The sequence below is a fragment of the Oncorhynchus mykiss genome, chromosome 15, assembly GCF_013265735.2.
Source record: "Oncorhynchus mykiss isolate Arlee chromosome 15, USDA_OmykA_1.1, whole genome shotgun sequence".
NCBI lineage: Eukaryota > Metazoa > Chordata > Actinopteri > Salmoniformes > Salmonidae > Oncorhynchus > Oncorhynchus mykiss.
The window spans coordinates 230,247-252,702 of NC_048579.1; the positions used below are offsets into that span (position 1 = coordinate 230,247).

At 43.3% G+C, this 22,456-nt stretch overlaps 1 protein-coding gene across 1 annotated transcript in view; it reads right to left on the reverse strand.

Moving 5' to 3' along the window:
* The window catches only part of smpx (small muscle protein X-linked), a 36,061-nt gene extending 19,149 nt beyond the window's left edge, over nt 1-16,912 (reverse strand). The window contains exons 1-2 of the mRNA XM_021562221.2: nt 16,897-16,912; nt 16,418-16,551 (exon numbers count right to left, since the gene is read on the reverse strand). The gene's annotated coding sequence lies outside the window, so the exon portion shown is untranslated. The remainder of the gene's footprint in view (nt 1-16,417; nt 16,552-16,896) is intronic.
* Between the last annotated feature and the right edge of the window lie 5,544 nt (nt 16,913-22,456).

Sequence of the window (22,456 nt, forward strand, 5' to 3'; positions counted from 1 at the left end):
AAGAAGAGGATGAGGTCGACCCTCAGCCAGCCCCAGGACCAGCCCGTCAGCAACCAGCTCATCAGCAGTCTGCAGGAGGAGAATTATGGATGTCAAAACTTTTTGAAATGTAGTGGTCTTCTTGCCCAAGGAATGAGCCCCCCCTCAGTTGCCAATTTGATAAGGATACAACCAGGGCCAACGCAGATGGCAGGTACTCATGTGCAGGACATAGTCTTCTTTTGAAATGTTCATCCCAGACAACATCCAGAAAATCATTCTGGACTGCACTATTTTGGAGAGAAGGCGTGTTTTTGGAGAGAGATGGAAGGAGAAGGACCAGACTCATTTACATGCATACTTTGGGGTTCTAATCCTTGCTGGTGTTTTCAAATCAAATGGGGAATCCACAGAATCCCTGTGGGATGCAGAAACTGGAAAATGACTTTTCCATGCAACAATGTCTCTGGAAAACTTCCACATTATTTCCAGGAATATCCACTTCGATGACCGATGCACCAGTTCGACAGCAGAGAGACAAGCTAGATGCAATCAGATCAGTGTGGGACAAGTGGGTGGACCACCTTCCCCTGTTTTACAACCCTGGGCCCAACGTTACTGTTGATGAGCAGCTTATGCCATTTAGGGGCCGCTGCCCCTTCAGGCAGTACATACCGTCTAAAACCAATGGAATAAAGTTCTGGGCTGCCTGTGATGCTGCTTCCTCATATGCGTGGAACTTGCAAGTGTATACTAAAATCAAATATCTACTGTTTGCTGATGATCTGGTGCTTCTGTCTCCAACCAAGGAGGACCAACAGCACCACCTAGACCTTCTGCATATAATCTGTCAGACCTGGGCCCTGACAGACCTGGGCCCTGACAGACCTGGGCCCTGTCAGACCTGGGCCCTGACAGACCTGGGCCCTGACAGTAAATGTCAGTAAGACAAAAATAATGGTGTTCCAAGTAAAGTTCAGTTGCCAGGACCTTAAATACAAATTACATGTAGACACAGTTGCCCTAGAGCACATAAATAACTATACATACCTCTGCCTAAACATCGGCACAGGTAACTTCCACAAAGCTGTGAACGATCTGAGAGACCAAGAAGGGCCTTCTATGCCATCAAAAGGAACATCAAATTTGACATACCAATTAGGAACTGGGCTAAAATTACTTGAATCAGTTATATAACCCATTGTCCTTTATGGTTGTGAGGTCTGGGGTCTGGTCACAAAAAATAATTCACAAAATTGAGACTGCATGCAGAATTCTGCAAAAATATTATGTGTACAACGTAAAACCCCAAATAATGCATGCAGAGCAGAATTTTAGGGATACTTGCTAATTATCAAAATCAAAATTCTACAACCAGCTAAATGGAAGCGATTGCCAAACCTTCCATAACAAAGCCATCACCTACAGAGACATTACCTGGAGAAGAGTCCCCTAAGCAAGCTGGTCCTGGGGTTCTGTTCATAAACACAAACAGACCTCACAGAGTCCCAGGACAGCAACACAATTAGACACTACCAAATCATGAGAAAACAAAAAGATAATTACTTGACACATTGGAAAGAATTAACAAAAAATCTGAGCAGAATGCTATTTGGCCCTAAACAGAGAGTACATAGTGGCAGAATACCTGACCACTGTGTCTAATCCTAAACTTAAGGAAAGCTTACAGATTCAGTGAGCATAGCCTTGCTATTGAGAGCATCAGTCCTGGCTCTCAAGAGAAGACAGGCTTTGTGCACACTGCCCACAAATGAGGTGGAAACTAAGCTGCACTACCTAACCTCCTGCCAAATGTATGACCATATTAGAGACACATATTTCCCTTTGATTACATAGGCCCGCATAGAATTTCGAAAACAAATCCAATTTTGATCAACTCCCATATCGATTGGGTGAAATACCACAGTGTGCCATCCCAACAGCAATGTATGTGACCTGTTGCCACAAAAAAAGGGCAACCAGTGAAGAACAAACCCCATGTTAAATACAACCCATCTTTATGAAATGGAGTGGTGTAAAGATTGTAAATACAGCGCATATTTGTGTTTATTTATTTTCCCTTTTGTACTTTAATTAACTATTTGCACATCGTTAAAACACTGTTTATAGCCATAATATGACATTATAAATGTCTCTATTCCTTTGGAATTTTTATGAGTTTGTGCTCATTTTTCATTGTTTATTTCACTTTTATTTATTATCTACAGCGCATTCGGAAAGTATTCAGACCCCTAGACCTTTCCCTCCAAATAATTACGTTACAGCCTTATTCTAAAATGGATTACATATTTTTTTCCTCCTCATCAATCTACACACAATACCCCATAACAACAAAGCAAAAATAGGTTTTTAGAAATTGCAGCAAAAGTATTACAAATAAAAAACTTAAATATCACTTTAAGTAAGTATTCAGACCCTTTACTCAGTACTTTGTTGAAGCACCTTTGGCAACGATTACAGCCTCAATCAAGTCTTCTTGGGTATGACGCTACAAGCTTGGCACACCTGTATTTGGGAAGTTTCTCCCATTCTTCTCTGCAGATCCTCTCAAGCTCTGTCAGGTTGGATGGGGAGCGTATCTGCACAGCTAATTTCAAGTCTCTTTAGAGATGTTAGATCGGGTTCAAGTCTGGGCTCTTGCTCAAGTCCGGGCTCTGGCTGGGCCACTCAAGGACATTCAGAGACTTGTCCCGAAGTCACTCCTGCACTGTCTTAGCTGCGCGCTTAGGGTCGTTGTCCTGTTAGAAGGTGAACCTTCACCCTAGTCTGAGGTCCTTAGGGCTTCATTCATCTTTCCATCGATCCTGACTAGTCTCCCAGTCCTTGCAGCTGAAAAACATCCACACAGCATGATGCTGCCACCACCATGCTTCAATGTAGGGAAGGTGACAGGTTTCCTCCAGACGTGAGACTTGGCATTCAGGCCAAAGAGTTCAAACTTGGTTTCATCAGACCAGAGAACCTTGTTTTTCATGGTCTTCAAGTCTTTAGGTGCCTTTTGACAAACTCCAACCGGCTGTCATGTGCCTTCTACTAAGGAGTGCCTTCCATCTGGCCACTCTACCATAAAGGCCTGATTGGTAGAGTGCTGCAGAGGTGGTTGTCCTTCTGGAAGGTTCTCCCATCTCCACAGAGGAACTCTAGAGCTCTGTCTGAGTGACCATCAGTTCTTGGTCACCTCCCTGACCAAGGCCCTTCTCAACCAATTGCTCAGTTCGGCTGGGCGACCAGGACTAGGAAGAGTCTTGGTGGTTCCAAACTTCTTCCATTTAAGAATGATGAAGGCCACTGTGTTCTTGGGGACCTTCAATGCTGCAGACATTTTTTGGTACCCTTCCCCAATTCTGTGCCTCAACAAAATCGTGTCTCTGTGCTCTACGGACAATTCCTTCGACCCCATGGCTTGGTTTTTGCTCTGACGTGCACTTTCAACTGTGGGACTTTATATAGACAGGTGTGTGCCTTTCCAATTTTGTCCAATCAAGTGAATTTACCACTGGTGGACTCTAATCAAGTTGTAGAAACACTGCACTGTCGTGCATGAAAAGCCCAGGAGGCCGGACATTTCTGAGACACTGGAACTGGCGTGCCTGGCACCGTCAATCATATCACGCTCAAAATCTCTTAGATAACTCTTTTTGCCCATTCTAACGTTCAATGGAACAGCAACTGAATGCCTCGATGCCTGTCTGGGGTTGTGTACCTAATAAACTAGATACTGAGTATATATTATATTCCGGACTCTGACATTGCACGTTCTGATATTCTGATCTTAATTTCTTTCTTTTTTCTTTTGGATTATGTGTGTATTGTATTGTATTGCTTTCTGTGTATTATTGCTGCACAAGCATTTTGCTGCACCTGTGATAACATCTGCAAATCTGTGTACACGACCAAATACACTTTGATTTGATTTGATTTATAGGCCTACTGCTGTGACTGATCTCCACGTTCCATGTGCTCATTTCTTTACCGTAATGGCTCACTGTGAATCAATGTGTCCATATGGCAGAGGCGGGTGCTCTCGCATTCCTCAAATTTTGGTAGAAATGGTAGGATACATTGTACATAAGCTTCTACAAAATTGAAACTCACTGGCTGCCTATCTCAGCTACCCATGTTGTCAGGCGTCGCATTTTCTTGGAAAATGCAGTTCGCATGTTCTTCTTCGCCACGATCAGCTCAGAAATGGACAAATACAGATTTGAAATGACTAATTATATTGGCAATTTATCCCACTAAGTGAAACTCCCGGACAGCAGTTGTGAGTAGCCTAATTTGATTCCATAGGTTGTTGTCCATTTTACCTTTACCTGTCCTATTTTTAGGATATTTTCATTCATATTCACATCAAAGAGTATTCTGATTTGATAGGGCACCATTTAGGCTGTTTGATTGAAATCAAGTGTGATGTAAAAAAAATTGAATTAAATCACATTTTATCACATACACATATTTAGCAGATTATTGTGGGAGTAGCGAAATGCTTATGTTTCTACCTCCAACTTTGCAACACACACAAATCTAAAAGTGAATGAATGGAATTAAGAAATAGATAAATATAAGGATGAGCAATGTCAGAGTCCAGAGTATAAATACAGTATAAATATATATATATACAGTGCCTTGCGAAAGTATTCGGCCCCCTTGAACTTTGCGACCTTTTGCCACATTTCAGGCTTCAAACATAAAGATATAAAACTGTATTTTTTTGTGAAGAATCAACAACAAGTGGGACACAATCATGAAGTGGAACGACATTTATTGGATATTTCAAACTTTTTTAACAAATCAAAAACTGAAAAATTGGGCGTGCAAAATTATTCAGCCCCCTTAAGTTAATACTTTGTAGCGCCACCTTTTGCTGCGATTACAGCTGTAAGTCGCTTGGGGTATGTCTCTATCAGTTTTGCACATCGAGAGACTGACATTTTTTCCCATTCCTCCTTGCAAAACAGCTCGAGCTCAGTGAGGTTGGATGGAGAGCATTTGTGAACAGCAGTTTTCAGTTCTTTCCACAGATTCTCGATTGGATTCAGATCTGGACTTTGACTTGGCCATTCTAACACCTGGATATGTTTATTTTTGAACCATTCCATTGTAGATTTTGCTTTATGTTTTGGATCATTGTCTTGTTGGAAGACAAATCTCCGTCCCAGTCTCAGGTCTTTTGCAGACTCCATCAGGTTTTCTTCCAGAATGGTCTTGTATTTGGCTCCATCCATCTTCCCATCAATTTTAACCATCTTCCCTGTCCCTGCTGAAGAAAAGCAGGCCCAAACCATGATGCTGCCACCACCATGTTTGACAGTGGAGATGGTGTGTTCAGTGTGATGAGCTGTGTTGCTTTTACGCCAAACATAACGTTTTGCATTGTTGCCAAAAAGTTCAATTTTGGTTTCATCTGACCAGAGCACCTTCTTCCACATGTTTGGTGTGTCTCCCAGGTGGCTTGTGGCAAACTTTAAACAACACTTTTTATGGATATCTTTAAGAAATGGCTTTCTTCTTGCCACTCTTCCATAAAGGCCAGATTTGTGCAATATACGACTGATTGTTGTCCTATGGACAGAGTCTCCCACCTCAGCTGTAGATCTCTGCAGTTCATCCAGAGTGATCATGGGCCTCTTGGCTGCATCTCTGATCAGTCTTCTCCTTGTATGAGCCGAAAGTTTAGAGGGACGGCCAGGTCTTGGTAGATTTGCAGTGGTCTGATACTCCTTCCCATTTCAATATTATCAATTGCACAGTGCTCCTTGGGATGTTTAAAGCTTGGGAAATCTTTTTGTATCCAAATCCAGCTTTAAACTTCTTCACAACAGTATCTCGGACCTGCCTGGTGTGTTTCTTGTTCTTCATGATGCTCTCTGCGCTTTTAACGGACCTCTGAGACTATCACAGTGCAGGTGCATTTATACGGAGACTTGATTACACACAGGTGGATTGTATTTATCATCATTAGTCATTTAGGTCAACATTGGATCATTCAGAGATCCTCACTGAACTTCTGGAGAGAGTTTGCTGCACTGAAAGTAAAGGGGCTGAATAATTTTGCACGCCCAATTTTTCAGTTTTTGATTTGTTAAAAAAGTTTGAAATATCCAATAAATGTCGTTCCACTTCATGATTGTGTCCCACTTGTTGTTGATTCTTCACAAAAAAATACAGTTTTATATCTTTATCTTTGAAGCCTGAAATGTGGCAAAAGGTCGCAAAGTTCAAGGGGGCCGAATACTTTCGCAAGGCACTGTACATATATATATATATATATACATACAATAGGGTTATATACATATATATATGGGATAGGATGTATAGTCATGGACAGTATGTGGATATAATATTTAGTATATCTATAGAATACGTAGAATAGTATATACTGTATATGTGAAGGTATATATAGACATGGACAGTATGTGGATATTATATTTAGTATATTTTCTAGAATAGTATACATATGTGATGGTATATATACAGCAATAGTTAAATAGGATGGCCTTGACTAGAATACAGTATATACATATGAAATGAGTACAACAGTATGTAAACATTATTAAAGTGACCAGTGGCCGATGTCTATGTACAGCAGATTCTAAGGTGCAAGGTTGAGTAACCGGGTGGTAGTCGGGAAGGGTACTGGGTAGGAGGTCGGCTAGTGATGGCTATTTAACAGTTTGATGGCCTTGAGATAGAGGCTGTTTTTCAGTCTCTCGGTCCCAGCTTCGATTCACCTGTACTGACATTGCCTTAATAAAGGGATGAACAGGCTGTGGCTCAGGTGGTTGATGTCCTTGATGATCTTTATGGCCTTCCTGTGATGTCCTAGAGGGCAGGCAGTGTGCCCCCAGTGATGCGTTGGGCATTCCGCACCACCCTCTGGAGAGCCCTGCGGTTGCAGATGGTGCAGTTGCCGTGCCAGGTAGTGATACAGCCTGACAAGAAGTCGGTGTTCGCAACATGGCTGGTTTTCCCTTTGTAATCCGGGATTGCCTGGAGTCCCTGCCACATACGTCTCGTGTCTGAGACACTGAATTGCGACTCCGCCTTGTCTCTGTCCTGACTTTTTCCTTTTTTCGTTACATTACAGAGTGCACTGTTTGTATTAAACCATATTCCCAATCACCTTGCCGTGGTTAAATGTGGTGGTTCGTGCATTCAGTTTTGCGCGAATGCTTCCATCTGTCCATGGTTTTTGGTTTGGGTAGGATTAAATAATCACAGTGGGAACACCATCCCTATACACTTCTTGATGAACTCAGTCACAGTGTCAGTGTATACCTCAATGTTATTCTCAGAGGCAACACGGAACATATCCCAGTCCACGTGCTCAAAACAATCTTGAAGCATGGATCCTGATTGGTCAGTCCAGTGTTGAGTAGACCTTAGCATGGGTACTTCCTGTTTGAGTTTCTGCCTATAGGAAGGGAGGAGCAGAATGGAGTTGTGATCTGATTTGCTGAAGGGAGGGCGGGGGAGGGCCTTGTAGCCATCCCAGAAGGGTGAGTATCAACGGTTGAGAGTTTTTGAAGTGCGGGTACTACAGGCAACATGTTGAACTTCGGTAGCGTTTTCCTCAGATTTGCTTTGTTAAAGTCCCCAGCTACAATAAATGCGGCCTCAGAATATGTGTTTTCCAGTTTGAGCAAAGACCAGTGTAGTTACTTGAGGGCCGTCGTGGTATCGGCTTGAGGGAGGATATACATGGCTATGACGATAACCGAAGAGAATTCTCTTGGGAGGTAATACAGTCAACATTTGATTGTGAGGTATTCTAGGTTGGGTGAACAAATGGACTTGAGTTACCACAATCACAACATAAGTACTTAATCATGAAACATACATGTCAGCCTTTCTTTTTCCAAGAAAGGTTCTTTATTCCTGTCTGCACGATGTACTGAGAACCCAGCTGGCTGTTTGGACGAGACAGTATAGCTGGAGAGAGCCGTGATTCCGTGAAACAGAGTATGTTAAAGTCCCTGATGTCTCTCTGGAAGGAGATCTTCGCCCTGAGGTGGTCTACTTTATCGTCCAGGGACTGAACATTATAGAGTAATATACTAAGCATTGGATTCAATTGTGAAAGTCATATTTCTGGTTGGATTGCTGGTGAGTTACTATCGCTCTAATATCCAAAAGTTATTTCCGGCTGTATGTAATAACGCAAAAAACATTCTAGGCTAATAATGTAAGAAATAACACAGAAAAGAAAATACTACAAATATACTGTACAAATAGTGCAAAGCTGCTTAACAGCTAGAAACAGAGCTGCCAAGTCTATCGGCGCCATCTTGGTGAGTGAGTGTCTCATGAGATTGTCATAAATTTGGTCGCCCTGTAGGCTACAGAAAAGTCCACAGAGGCAATATACTCTTTCTTCCATACAGGCTACATGAATAATGTTACATGACTTTGACGGAGTGTTGGTGGAGCGCCACAGGGCTGTCTCTTCAACAGTACCATGGAGAGGATCACTGGGCATGAACACGATACATATTTTGTGCCCCTGCCATTGGCAAAGTGGGTACTGCTTATCATGCTCACCTTAATAGACCATATGCCACTTGCTGAAAGAAGTTATCATTGTTTTGGGGATGAATTTTGTGTTGTTGGTCAGTTTAGCCCAGAAAATGCCTCCCTCATTAATCTGCTGCTCTAAGCGGCCGCCTAATCCTGCCTAATGGGCGGGGTGGCCCTGGGTTAAGCGCCTTGCTCAAGGGCACAACGGTAGGCAATGGCCTCTAGAATTTGACACCAGCAACCCTCCGTTTGCCAGCTCATTTACCATCAGATTTTTCCCGTCGGACCATGGATTCAAACTGGCAACCCTCCAGTTGCTGGCTCACCTCTCTAACCTGCTAGGCTACCTGCTGCCCCCTACATGCCTGTATGCAACACCCTTAAACAATTCCCCCAGGTAAGGGGAAAGTATTCTTTAAGGGAAATCTTAATGGAAACAAGATGCTTTATTCAACCGGGCCCTGGTCTGTTGTCTGGTCTGTTGTCTCGACTGTTGTTTGAAACACATTCAACCCTCAGTCAACTACTTCATATAATCTCTAGAGTTGTTGAGTGCTAGCTGGCTAAGCAGGGTTATGTATAGGTATCCCCCTTTCCCCTTCCCCTTTATGCTATCACAATGTCTTGCCTGTGTAACGGATGTGAAACGGCTAGCTTAGTTGGCGGTGGTGCGCGCTAAATATCGGTGACGTGCTCTGAGCCCTTGAAGTAGTAGTTCCCCTTGCTCTGCAAGGGCCGCGGCTTTTGTGGAGCGATGGGTAACGATGCTTCGTGGGTGACTGTTGTTGATGTGTGCAGAGGGTCCCTGGTTCGCGCCCGGGTATGGGCGAGGGGACGGTCTAAAGTTATACTGTTACACCTGCTAACCTGTGGGCTATGCTATCACAATGTCTTGCCGGCTAACCTGCGGGCTATGCTTGCAAAATCACTAGCTGGCTAACCTGTGGGCTATGCTATCACAATCACTAGCCGGCTAACCTGTGGGTTATGCTATCACAATCACTATCTAGCTAACCTGTGGGCTATGCTATCACAATGACTAAACTAAACTGTGGGCTATGCTATCACAATCACTATCTAGCTAACCTGTGGGCTATGCTATCACAATGACAAAACTAAACTGTGGGCTATGCTATCACAATGTCTTGCTGGCTAACCTGCGGGCTATGTTATCACAATCACTAGCTGGCTAACATGTGGGCTATGCTATCACAATCACTAACTGGCTAGCCTGTGGACTATGCTATCACAATGACTAGCTGGCTAACCTGTGGGCTATGCCTGTTAGCTAGCGTTGAAGCTATTCTATCTCAATAGTCTGTTAGCTAGCTAGCCAGTATCACTCTCTCTGTCTCTCTCTCAAGGTAAAGGGTTCGATATATATAGCCCAGCAGGCCTTGGTTACCGTAACCAGGGTGTTGTTTACACAACATGGGGCTCTGCTGCTCTAACACACACACACATACTCCAGGACGTGGATATAATATATATACCCAGACAGAGAGCCTTGAGTGGGGAAGACAGGACAGCTGCCCCCTAACACCCCACTGATCCCTCACACACACACATACCAGATCCACATCACACTGTCCATTTCAAATATCATGCTACATTAAATCCACATTAAAAACAGATGCAGCTATGTAAGAATGGTAATATCTCTCTGTGTGTGTGTGTGTGTGTATGAGAGAGAGAGAGAGAGAGAGAGAGAGAGAGAGAGAGAGAGAGAGAGAGAGAGAGAGAGAGAGAGAGAGAGAGAGAGAGAGAGAGAGAGAGAGAGTTGTGTGTTTGTTGTGTGACTCGGAGCTATGACAGAGATATATTGATTATATAATAGAGGTCATACAAGTTTTTTCACATCCTAGTAGCTACTAAAAGTGTGTTAAAGTTCATAAAATGATTTACAACTGATTATAGCAGTATTCTATAGTGAAAGATACACACGGTTTTCTATAGTGAAAGATACACACGGTATTCTATAGTGAAAGATACACATGGTATTTGTTGTGTATTGTAGGCCAGAAGGCTAAACTGAAAAAACATCATTCTAACTTAAGTCTATACTAAATTTAAACTCTACAAATGGTGGAGTTGCAAAAGCACTTCCGTGCAAGGGTGTTTATTTACATAGTGATTTCCAAAACAACAGCATTGCCGCAAAAGTATAAACATAAATTATGGTGCCAGCAAACTAGTGCTTTCCCATCAACGTATTGGTATATTGCCAATATACCACGGCTAAGGGCTGTATCCAGTCACTCCGTGTTGCGTCGTGCTTATTAAGAACTGCTTTTCGGACTGCTTTTCTCAACTACATCACTGGATTCCTGCTGTAAGCTCTGGACCATTACACTGGATCATCGCAGCTAGCTAGCTGCTACCGAGGGGCCCAGCCCCGACGCTAGCCTTTGATCCAGGCCCATCTCCCGGCCTGCTCAGTGGACCCTATGATCACTCGGCTACACAGCTGATGCCTCCTGGACTCTTCACTAACAGGACTAGAAGCCACTACATCACCGGATTCCTGCCGTAAGCTCTGGATCTTTGCACCGGACACACCGGAGTGGCTATAGTGGCTAACGCCCTTGTTCAAGGCATGCTCCATTTTGTTGCTCCCTGCCTACAGACAGAAGCTAAAACAAGAAGCTCCCGCGCTGAGGTCTGTTCAATTCTTGTCCGACCAATCTGATTCCACGCTCCAAGACTGCTTCCATCACCCGGACTGGGATATGTTCCGCTTTGCGGCGAACAACAACATTGACGAATACGCTGATTCGGTGTGCGAGTTCATTAGAACGTGCATTGAAGATGTTGTTCCCATAGCAACGATTAAAACATTCCCAAACCAGAAACCGTGGATTGAGGGCAGCATTCGCATGAAACTGAAAGCAAGGAACCACTGCTTTTAATCAGGGCAGGGTGACCGGAAACATGACCGAATACCAACAGTGTAACTATTCCCTCCGCAAGGCAATCAAACAAGCTTAGCGTCAGTATAGAGACAAAGTAGAGTCGCAATTCAACGGCTCAGACACAAGAGGTATGTGGCAGGGTCTACAGTCAATCACGGATTACAAAAAGAAAACCAGCCCCGTCACAGACCAAGATGTCTTGCTCCCAGGCAGACTAAATAACTAAATAACTTTTTTGCCCGCTTTGAAGACAGTACAGTGCCACTGACACGGCCCGCAACCAAAACATGCGGACTCTCCTTCACTGCAGCCAACGTGAGTAAAACATTTAAACGTGTTAACCCTCGCAAGGCTGCAGGCCCAGACGGCATCCCCAGCCGAGCTCCTCAGAGCATGCGCAGACCAGCTGGCTGGTGTGTTTACGGACATATTCAATCAATCCCTATCCCAGTCTGTTGTTCCCACATGCTTCAAGAGGGCCACCATTGTTCCTGTTCCCAAGAAAGCTAAGGTAACTGAGCTAAACGACTACCGCCCCGTAGCACTCATTTCCGTCATCATGAAGTGCTTTGAGAGACTAGTCAAGGACCATATCACCTCCACCCTACCTGACACCCTAGACCCACTCCAATTTGCTTACCGCCCAAATAGGTCCATAGACGATGCAATCTCAACCACACTGCACACTGCCCTAACCCATCTGGACAAGAGGAATACCTATGTGAGAATGCTGTTCATCGACTACAGCTCAGCATTTAACACCATAATACCCTCCAAACTCGTCATCAAGCTCGAGACCCTGGGTCTCGACCCCACCCTGTGCAACTAGGTACTGGACTTCCTGACGGGCCGCCCCCAGGTGGTGAGGGTAGGTAACAACATCTCCACCCGCTGATCCTCAACACTGGGGCCACACAAGGGTGCGTTCTGAGCCCTCTCTTGTACTCCCTGTTTACTCACGACTTCGTGGCCACGCACGCCTCTAACTCAATCATCAAGTTTGCGGACGACACTACAGTGGTAGTCTTGATTACCAACAACGACGAGACGGCCTACAGGGAGGAGGTGAGGGCCCTCGGAGTGTGGTGTCAGGAAAATAACCTCACACTCAACGTCAACAAAACTAAGGAGATGATTGTGGACTTCAGGAAACAGCAGTGGGAGCACCCCCCTATCCACATCGATGGGACAGTAGTGGAGAGGGTAGTAAGTTTTAAGTTCCTCGGCGTACACATCACAGACAAACTGAATTGTGAGCAATGGGACAAGATTGCAGGCTCATTGTACCTCTGGCCACCGTCACATCTTAGCCATTCGTTCAAACCTCAGCAGGCAGTTTTCAATGTCTTACCCCAGGTGGTATGAAGAGATCTTCGGCTCCTTCCTCAGGAATGCTGGAGGGTGGATGTTTGCGCTGCTGGACTTGTCTCCTGGTGCTGGGGCTGGCCTCATTACTGCTTGGGGAGCCTGCTGTGGAGTTGAAGTCCCTGCAGCATCGAGCCTCCCTCGTCCTGGTGTTGGCAGACCCAATCTTGGGCTCTCACTGATGAGTTCCACTTGGCGAGGAGATGTGAGGATAAATTGTTGTAGGAACTTTTCCTTGTCCTGACCTCTGTTTTTATGATTCATTTTTAAATGGCTGATGTTTGTATGTTACCCAGGGAATTAGCTGGTGGATAAATATTTTCTCAAGTGTACTGAGACTTATGTTTGTTGTATACTGAACAAACAAAAAAAATATATATAAACGCAACATGTAAAGTGTTTCATGAGTTGAAATAAAAGATGCAAGAAATTTTCCATAAGCACAAAAATATTATTTCTCTCAAATTTTGGGCACAAATGTGTTTTCATCCCTGTTAGTGAGCATTTCTCCTTTTCCAAGATAATCCATCCACCTGACAAGTGTGGCATATCAACAAGCTGATTAAACAACATGATCATTACATATGGCTGGGATCAATAAAAGGCCACTCTAAAATATGCAGTTTTGTCACACAACACAATGCCACAGATGTCTCAAGTTTTGAGAGAACGTACAATTGGCAAGCTGACTGCAGAAATGTCTAACAGATCTGTTGCCAGAGAATTTGATGTTAATTTCTCGACCTTAAGCCGCCTCCAACTCCATTTTAGAGAATTTGGCTGTACATCAAACTGGTCTCACAACCGCAGAACACGTGTAACCACGCCAGCCCAGGACCTCCACATTCAGCTTCTTCATCTGCGTGATCATCTGAGACTAGCCACCCGGACAGCTGATGAAACTGTTGGTTTGCACAACCAAATCATTTCTGCACAAACTGTCAAAAACCATCTCAGGGAAGCTCATCTGTGTGCTCGTCGTCCTCACCAGGGTCTTGACCTGACTGCAGGTCTGCGTCGTAACCTACTTCAGTGGGCAAATGCTCACCTTCGATGGCCACTGGCACGCTGGAGAAGTCTGTTCTTCACAGAACCTGGTTTTGACTGTACAGGGCAGATGACAGATGTGTATGACGACGTGCCCCATGGTGGAGGTGGGGTTTTGGTATGGGGCACACATAAGCTGCAGACAACAAATAGAATACAATTTTATTGATGGCAACTTGAATTCACAGAGAGACTGTGACAAGACAAGGCTGTATCACAACCGGACGTGATTGGGAGTTCCATAGCACGGCGGCACAATTGGCCCAGCGTCGTCCGGGTTTGGCCGGTGTAGGCCGTCATTGTAAATAAGAATTTGTACTTAACTGACTTGCCTAGTTAAATAAAGGTTAAATAAAAAATGGGATGCTCTGGATTGACGTGTACGATAGCGTGAAGAGGGACAACATTCCACAGGCCACAATCAACAGCCTGATAAACTTTATGTCAAGGAGACTGCATGAGGCACATGGTGGTCACACCAGATACTGACTGGTTTTCTGACCAACAGATGCATGTCTGTATTCCCAGTAATGTAAAATCCATAGATTAGGGCCTAATAAATGTTTTTAAATTGACTGATTTCCTGTAACTCAGTAAAATCTTAGAAATTGTTGCATGCTGCATTTCTAATTTTGTTCAGTATATACATTGTCCCTGTTCAAATTAATGTAATAATATGAATAATAATAATGATGATGATGATCTCAGTCAGAACCTACCAGAGGGGTATACTACAAAGGAATCTAGCCAGGATCAGTTAGCTTCATATTCCAGCTCAGGCTTTATCCGTACTACAATGCTTGAATATTGCTTGTCTGCCTACCACTAACTCCAGCAAGCTTGTAACTGCACATGCATGTTGCACATAGCCAAACTAGTCATTGAGACAATGCTGAAACATCGATACAAATAAAATTCAAATGAAAGAAAAGTTATCTTTGCAAATTCAGCAGCCTGTGGTTGAAAATAGGCTTTTAGAAGTGCCTTTATTTTATTACTACTCATTAATGCCGTCTTTGTTGTGGTTACCAATGCACATGCAACTTTTATCCATCTCCTATTGATAAAATAATTGTATTAAGTCATACAGAAGTTTTACTGTGTGTGAAGTTTCAAATGCATTCTGTCCTTGTCATGTCATCTGTATTTTATTGATCATTTTTTACATAAAAACATTTGATTAGTAAAATATTAAATAAGTAGTCTTCCTCAAATGAGGGGGATGATGACACAATCATTGCTAGACGGAGAGAATCTAATTTCATTGGTCCTCAACTCATGGCTCAAACACTTCATTTAGGATAAATGGAGTTAGCCTGCTTCAGAGCAGGTTAGTTCTGAAGGACTTGTTGCCATAGCTGGCTAAAAGGTCAGCCACTTTCATGGTACCGGTTAACCTGAGTTGAAATCAGAGTTGACCAAAGTTACCTCACTAACTCCTCAGACCTGATTAGTAGTACAAGGCTCTGGACATCAAGAAAGCTTTACACGCACAGAGCGAGGGAGACACACACACACACGTATTTCTCTGAGTCTCTTACCTGTTGATGTAACAGTAACCTCTCTGACGTTTGATCCCAGTTACCTTTAGTTGACCTTTATCTCTCTCTCTCTTCCTGTAACCTCTAACTTTTGATATCAGTTATCCCTCTCTCTCTCTCTCTCTCTCTCTCTCTCTCTCTCTCTCTCTCTCTCTCTCTCTCTCTCTCTCTCTCTCTCTCTCTCTCTCTCTCTCTCTCTCTCTCTCTCAGATTCTTCCCATATCTGGGATTTGTTCTAACTATAAATAGCAGAGAAATACACAGAGGGGACCTGCTTTCTGTCCACACACACACTCACACACACACACACACTCACAAACATAGATACACACACACTCACACATACACACATATACACTCACAAAATAGATACACACACACTCACATATACAAAAAAACTCACAAAAATAGACACACACACACACTCACAAACATAGATACACACACACTCACACATACACACATATACACTCACAAACATAGATACACACACACTCACATATACAAAAAAAATCACAAAAATAGACACACACACACGCACTCACACAGATGGACACACAGAGACACACACACTCATGCACACGAGCATATACTCATAAACACACAATCCTCATTCAAACATGTCCTCCTCTCACAGTTAACTACTGACAGTGAATGGACCTAACATGTTCAAGCAAATCTTTTACCTAAATATAAAATGGCATTGCCCTATTTCTATTCTGAGTAGCACACACACACACACACACACACACACACACACACACACACACACACACACACGCACACACGCACACACACACACGCACACACACACACACACACACACACACACACACACACACACACACACACACACACACACACACACACACACACACACACACACACAAACACACACACACACACACACACAGACACAGACACAGACACAGACACAGACACGCAGACACACACAGACACACACAGACACAAACACACACACAAGGTGTTTACAGGGGTATTTGTGTGTGTGTGTGTGTGTGTCAGGTCTCTTACCTCCTGCTGTGCTCTGTGCCTGGTTTTTTTCAGGTCCTCTCCAGCAGACTGACCTGATTCTGCTCTGTGTGGTTGGCTCTCAGACACAAAGCTCCGCCCCAAAATGAAACTCTGGGATTATAGAATGACAACAACTAGAAGAGACACATGAAACATGAACAGTTGATTTAACATTACAAGACAGTGGTGTAAATTGTCACGAGAACGTCACAAGATGCCAGACATTAACGACTAATAGAAGGTGGATCAGGCGTATTAACTCTCTCTCCCTGGCTTCTCCCTCTCTCAACAGGTAAACTAACTAATAACTCTCTGTCTTTCTCTCTCCCTGGCTTCTCCCTCTCTCAACAGGTAAACTAACTAATAACTCTCTGTCTTTCTCTCTCCCTGGCTTCTACCTCTCTCAACAGGTAAACTAACTAATAACTCTCTGTCTTTCTCTCTCCCTGGCTTCTCCCTCTCTCAACAGGTAAACTTACTAACTCCCTCTCTTTCTCCCTCTCCTTCTGTTTCTCCTCTCTCCTTCTCTCTCTAGACTCAACCATGATATGAGCCAGCTCCCTAGCCTCCACTCTCTACACACACACACACATAAAAGGTTATCTGGGATCAGACAGCAGTTGTCTGACTGGTGACCATTGCTTCCTGTCCATTTTGTCACTTGAGGCTCTGATGGGAAATAGAGGGTCCATGTCATTGCGTAAATTTCACACTAAATTTCATCGTGCAACTTTTCTGAAAAGTCTGAAAAGATTGTGATTTATAAACTTGGCGCAGACCGTACATGTTTCCCGTTATAAATTAGACCTTTTATGGTGACAATAACACCCTTCATTCACCTTTTATGGTGACAATAACACCCTTCATTCACCTTTTATGGTGACAATAACACCCTTCATTCACCTTTTATGGTGACAATAACACCCTTCATTTGCTGTATTTTTTATTTACAATGACAGCCTACCCCGGCCAAACCAGGACAACGCTGGGCCAATTGTGCACCGCCCTTTGGGACTCCCAATGACGTCCAGATGTGATACAGCCTGGATTTGAACCAGGGACTGTAGTGACACATCTTGCACTGAGATACAGTGCCTTAGACTGCTGCGCCGCTCGGGAGCCCATTGTATAACTTGGAACTATTGGAATTAGGCCACTGCAGTTTCTAAAAGAAAGAGCAACAGCAATTTTGATCACATAGTGGTTTGGGCAGAATGTTTTGATATTTTCCAGTGACTTTTTCAAATTAAACAAGTAGTTTAGCATACCTACAGTATAGTGAGTACCTGTCCACCAGTTCTGCAATACTGATTGTATATTCGAAACCATTTAAAAGTAGGCTAAATGCCACAGCCCAGACATCTATGCAAAAGATAAATTATTGTTCAAAATGTTGTTTAGCAATAGATTATTGGGTGTTTATGTCCTGCCTTGGGATAGGCTCTGAGTTTAATTAGGCAATGATGTCACGCTCCTATCACACACCAATACTGTTGCCTTCCCATACTGTCAAATATTTAACATAAACTATTCATCTATTTATTGTGTTGGAAGATGTTTTCATCTTTTGCAGTACAATTCTGCAAAAGGACTGTCAGATTCAAAAGGACTGTGATTGGCTTCTGTTTTGGTGATACTGATTATTTGTCACCAAAGAAGGTTTGTTTATAGGGCATGTTAGGATAGTTAACATGTCAGGTTAGGATAATTAACGTGGCAGGTTAGGATAATTAACATGGTAGGTTAGGATAATTAACATGACATGTTAGGATAATTAACATGGCAGGTTAGGATAATTAACATGGCAGGTTAGGATCATTAACATGGCAGGTTAGGATAATTAACATGGCAGGTTAGGATAAATAACATGGCAGGTTAGGATAATTAACATGGCAGGTTAGGATAAATGCCGTGGCAGGTTAGGATAATTAACATGGCAGGTTAGGATAATTAACATGGCAGGTTAGGATAATTAACATGGCAGGTTAGGATAATTAACGTGGCAGGTTAGGATAATTAACATGGCAGGTTAGGATAATTAACGTGGCAGGTTAGGATAATTAACATGGCAGGTTAGGATAATTAACATGGCAGGTTAGGATAATTAACATGGCAGGTTAGGATAATTAACATGGCAGGTTAGGATAATTAACGTGGCAGGTTAGGATAAATAAAGTGGCAGGTTAGAATAAATACAATGACATGTTTAACGTGACGTTTGGATAATTAACGAGCCAGGTTAGGATAATTAACATGGCAGGTTAGGATAATTAACATGACATGTTAGGATAATTAACATGCCAGGTGAGGATAATTAACGTGACATGTTAGGATAAATAAAGTGGCAGGTTAGGATAATTAACATTACATGTTAGGATAATTAACGTGACATGTTAGGATAAATAAAGTGGCAGGTTAGGATAATTAACATGACATGTTAGGATAATTAACGTTGCCGATTAGGATAAATCAAGTGGCGGGTTGAGATAATTAACGTGACATGTTAGAAAAATTTACCTGACAGGTTAGGATAATTAATGTGACATGTTAGGATAATTAACATTACAGGTTAGGATAATTAATGTGACATGTTAGGATAATTAACATGACAGGTTAGGATAATTAATGTGACATGTTAGGATAATTAACATGACAGGTTAGGATAATTAATGTGACATGTTAGGATAATTAACATGACATGATTGGATAATTAACGTGGCAGGTTAGGGTAATTCACGAGGCAGGTTAGGGTAATTAACACAGCTGGTTATGATAATTAACGTGGCAGGTTGTAGATCCCTACTGGACTCCCGACGCCGTGGGGGTCGGCTTGGTGGACTGGTGATGGGAATGGCCCAGAGGAACGCTGTTGGGTTCCAGTGGCCGACATCCTGGACCCCAACATTATCCGGGATTTCCATCTCCGCAGTCCGGAAAGGTCCGCTCCTTGCCCTCGGACCGTCCTCCTGGCTGGCGTCATCCTGTGGATGGAGTTGCATCTCAGGGGAGGACTACTGTCACGCCTACTCCCACTCCCTCTCGCCAGCGCTCAAAATAACTGGTCTACTAACCACCGGCACCAGCTCCACACCATTAGACACACCAGGTCCTCAAAATTACACACACAAGGCCGTCAATACACACATCTGGTCCCAATCATTAAACACACCTGCTACCAATCATTACACACACCTGATCACCATCATTACACACACCTGGTCCCCATTATTACACACACCTGGTCATCATTACAGACACCTGCTCCCCATTATTACACATACCTGGTCATCAGTATACACATCTGCACACCATCATTACACACCTGGTCATCATCATTACACACACCTGATCATCATTACACACACCTGGTCAACATCATTACACACACCTGATCATCATTACACACACCTGGTCAACATCATTACACACACCTGGTCATCATTACACACACTTGCTCCTCATTATTACACACTTCTGGTCCCCATCAATACACATATCTGCTCCCTATCATTACACATACCTGGTCATCATTACACACACCTGCTCCACATCATTACACACACCTGGTCCCCATCATTACACACACCTGGTCCCCAGTATTACACACACCTGGTCCTAATTACACATACCTGGTCCCAAACATTGCACACACCTGGTCATCATCATTACAAACATGGTCCTCAATACAGACACCTGCTCCACATTATTACACATACCTGGTCATCAGTATACACATCTGCACACCATCATTACACACACCTGGTCATCATTACACACACCTGCTCCACATCATTACACACTTCTGGTCCCCATCAATACACATATCTGCTCCTTATCATTACACACACCTGCTCCTCACTATTACACACACCTGCTCCTCACTATTACACACTTCTGGACCCCATCAATACACATATCTGCTCCTCATCATTACACACACCTGCTCCTCACTATTACACACTTCTGGACCCCATCAATACACATATCTGCTCCTCAACATTACACACACCTGCTCCTCACTATTACACACTTCTGGACCCCATCAATACACATATCTGCACCCCATCATCATACAAACATGGTCATCATTACACACACCTGCTCCACATTATTACACATACCTGGTCATCAGTATACATATCTGCACACAATCATTACACACATCTGCACACCATCATTACACACACCTGGTCATCATTACACACACATGGTCATCATTACACACACATGGTCATCATTACACACACATGGTCATCATTACACACACCTGCTCCCCATCATTACACACACCTGATCATTATTACACACCTGATCATCATTACACACAACTGATCATTATTACACACACCTGATCATCATCACACAAACCCGATCACCATCATTACACACACCTGCTCCTCATCATTACACACACCTACTCATCATTATTGCAGACTCCTGGTCTCCATTATTACACACACCTGGTCATCATTACACACACATGAGCTCCATCATTATTTATGTTTCCCTGCATTAGTCCCAAGCCACTTTGAGTGTCGCGTTTTCCTGTTTGCTTATGGGCGTATATAGTTAATCTCATGCAGTCTTAGTGCCAGCATCGGTTTGTGGTGGTAAATAGACAGATACAAAGAATATAAACTATATAAATAATATAAAAAATATTTAAAAAATGTCCCTATTTAAAGGACCCTGTCTTTCAAAGATAACAAATAAAAATTTAAATACCTTCACAGATCTTAATTGTAAAGGGTTTAAACACTGTTTCCCATGCTTGTTCAATTAACCATAAGCAATTAATAACAATGCACCTGTGAAACGGTCTTAAAGATACTAACAGCTTAAAGACGGTAGGCAATTAAGGTCACATTTATGAAAACTTAGGACACTAAAGAGGCCTTTCTACTGACTCTGAAAAACACCAAAAGGTGGTGAAGGAAGGAAACGACACCTCCACTTCGCTGATCCTCAACACAGGGGCCCCACAAGGGTGCGTGCTCAGCCCCCTCCTGTACCCCCTGTACACCTGTAACTGCATGGCTACGCACGCCTCCAACTCAATCATCAATTTAGCAGACGACACAACAGCAGTAGGGCTGATTACCAACAATGACAAGACCGCCTACATGGAAGAGGTTAGTTCCCTGGTGGGGTGGTGCCAGGAAAATAACCTCTCCCTCAATGTAATCAAAACGAAGTAGCTGATCTTGGACTTCAGGAAACAGCAGAGGAAGGCGCAACAGCACGTCTTCAACCTAAGGAGGCTGAACAAATTTGGCTTGGCCCCTAAGACCCTCAGAAACTTTTACAGATGCACAAATGAGAGCATCCTGTCGGGCTGTATCACTGCCTGGTATGGCAACTGCCCGCATTCACTGGTCTCTCCAGAGGGTGGTACGGTCTTCACAACACATCACAGGGGGCACACTGTCTGCCCTCCAGGACACCTACAGCACCCAATGTCAAAGGAAGGCCAAAAAGATCATCAAGAACATCATCCACCTGAGCCACTGTTGGAGCTAGGAACACAAGCATTTCGCTACACCCGCAATAACCTCTGCTAATTTTGTTTGTGACTAATAACCTCAGGGCTCTCCAGAGGGTGGTACAGTCTGCCCAATGCATCACCTGCCCTCCAGGACACCTCCAGCACCTGATGTCACAGGAAGGCCAAAAAGATAATCTAGGACAACAACCACCCGAGCCACTGTCGTCGTTCAGCCACAACTCTGTGAAATATATGATATTACAGTCTGTAATTTCCCGGTTGTAGGATAATCGTAAATCATCCATTTGATTTTCTAATGATTGGATGTTAGCAAGTATAATTGATGGCAATGGGAGTTTACTCGCTCGCCTACGGATTCTCAAAAGTCAGCCTGATCAGCGTCCTCTTTTCCTTCGTCTTTTCTTCATGCTTTTGACATGGGAAATATAAATGTACTGTTTGAAAGTGTGAAGAATGATAAAATAAAATAAAATGTGAATCACATTTTATTTGGCGTACCCCTGGCGGCATTGCTCGTACCCTGAATACCTGAT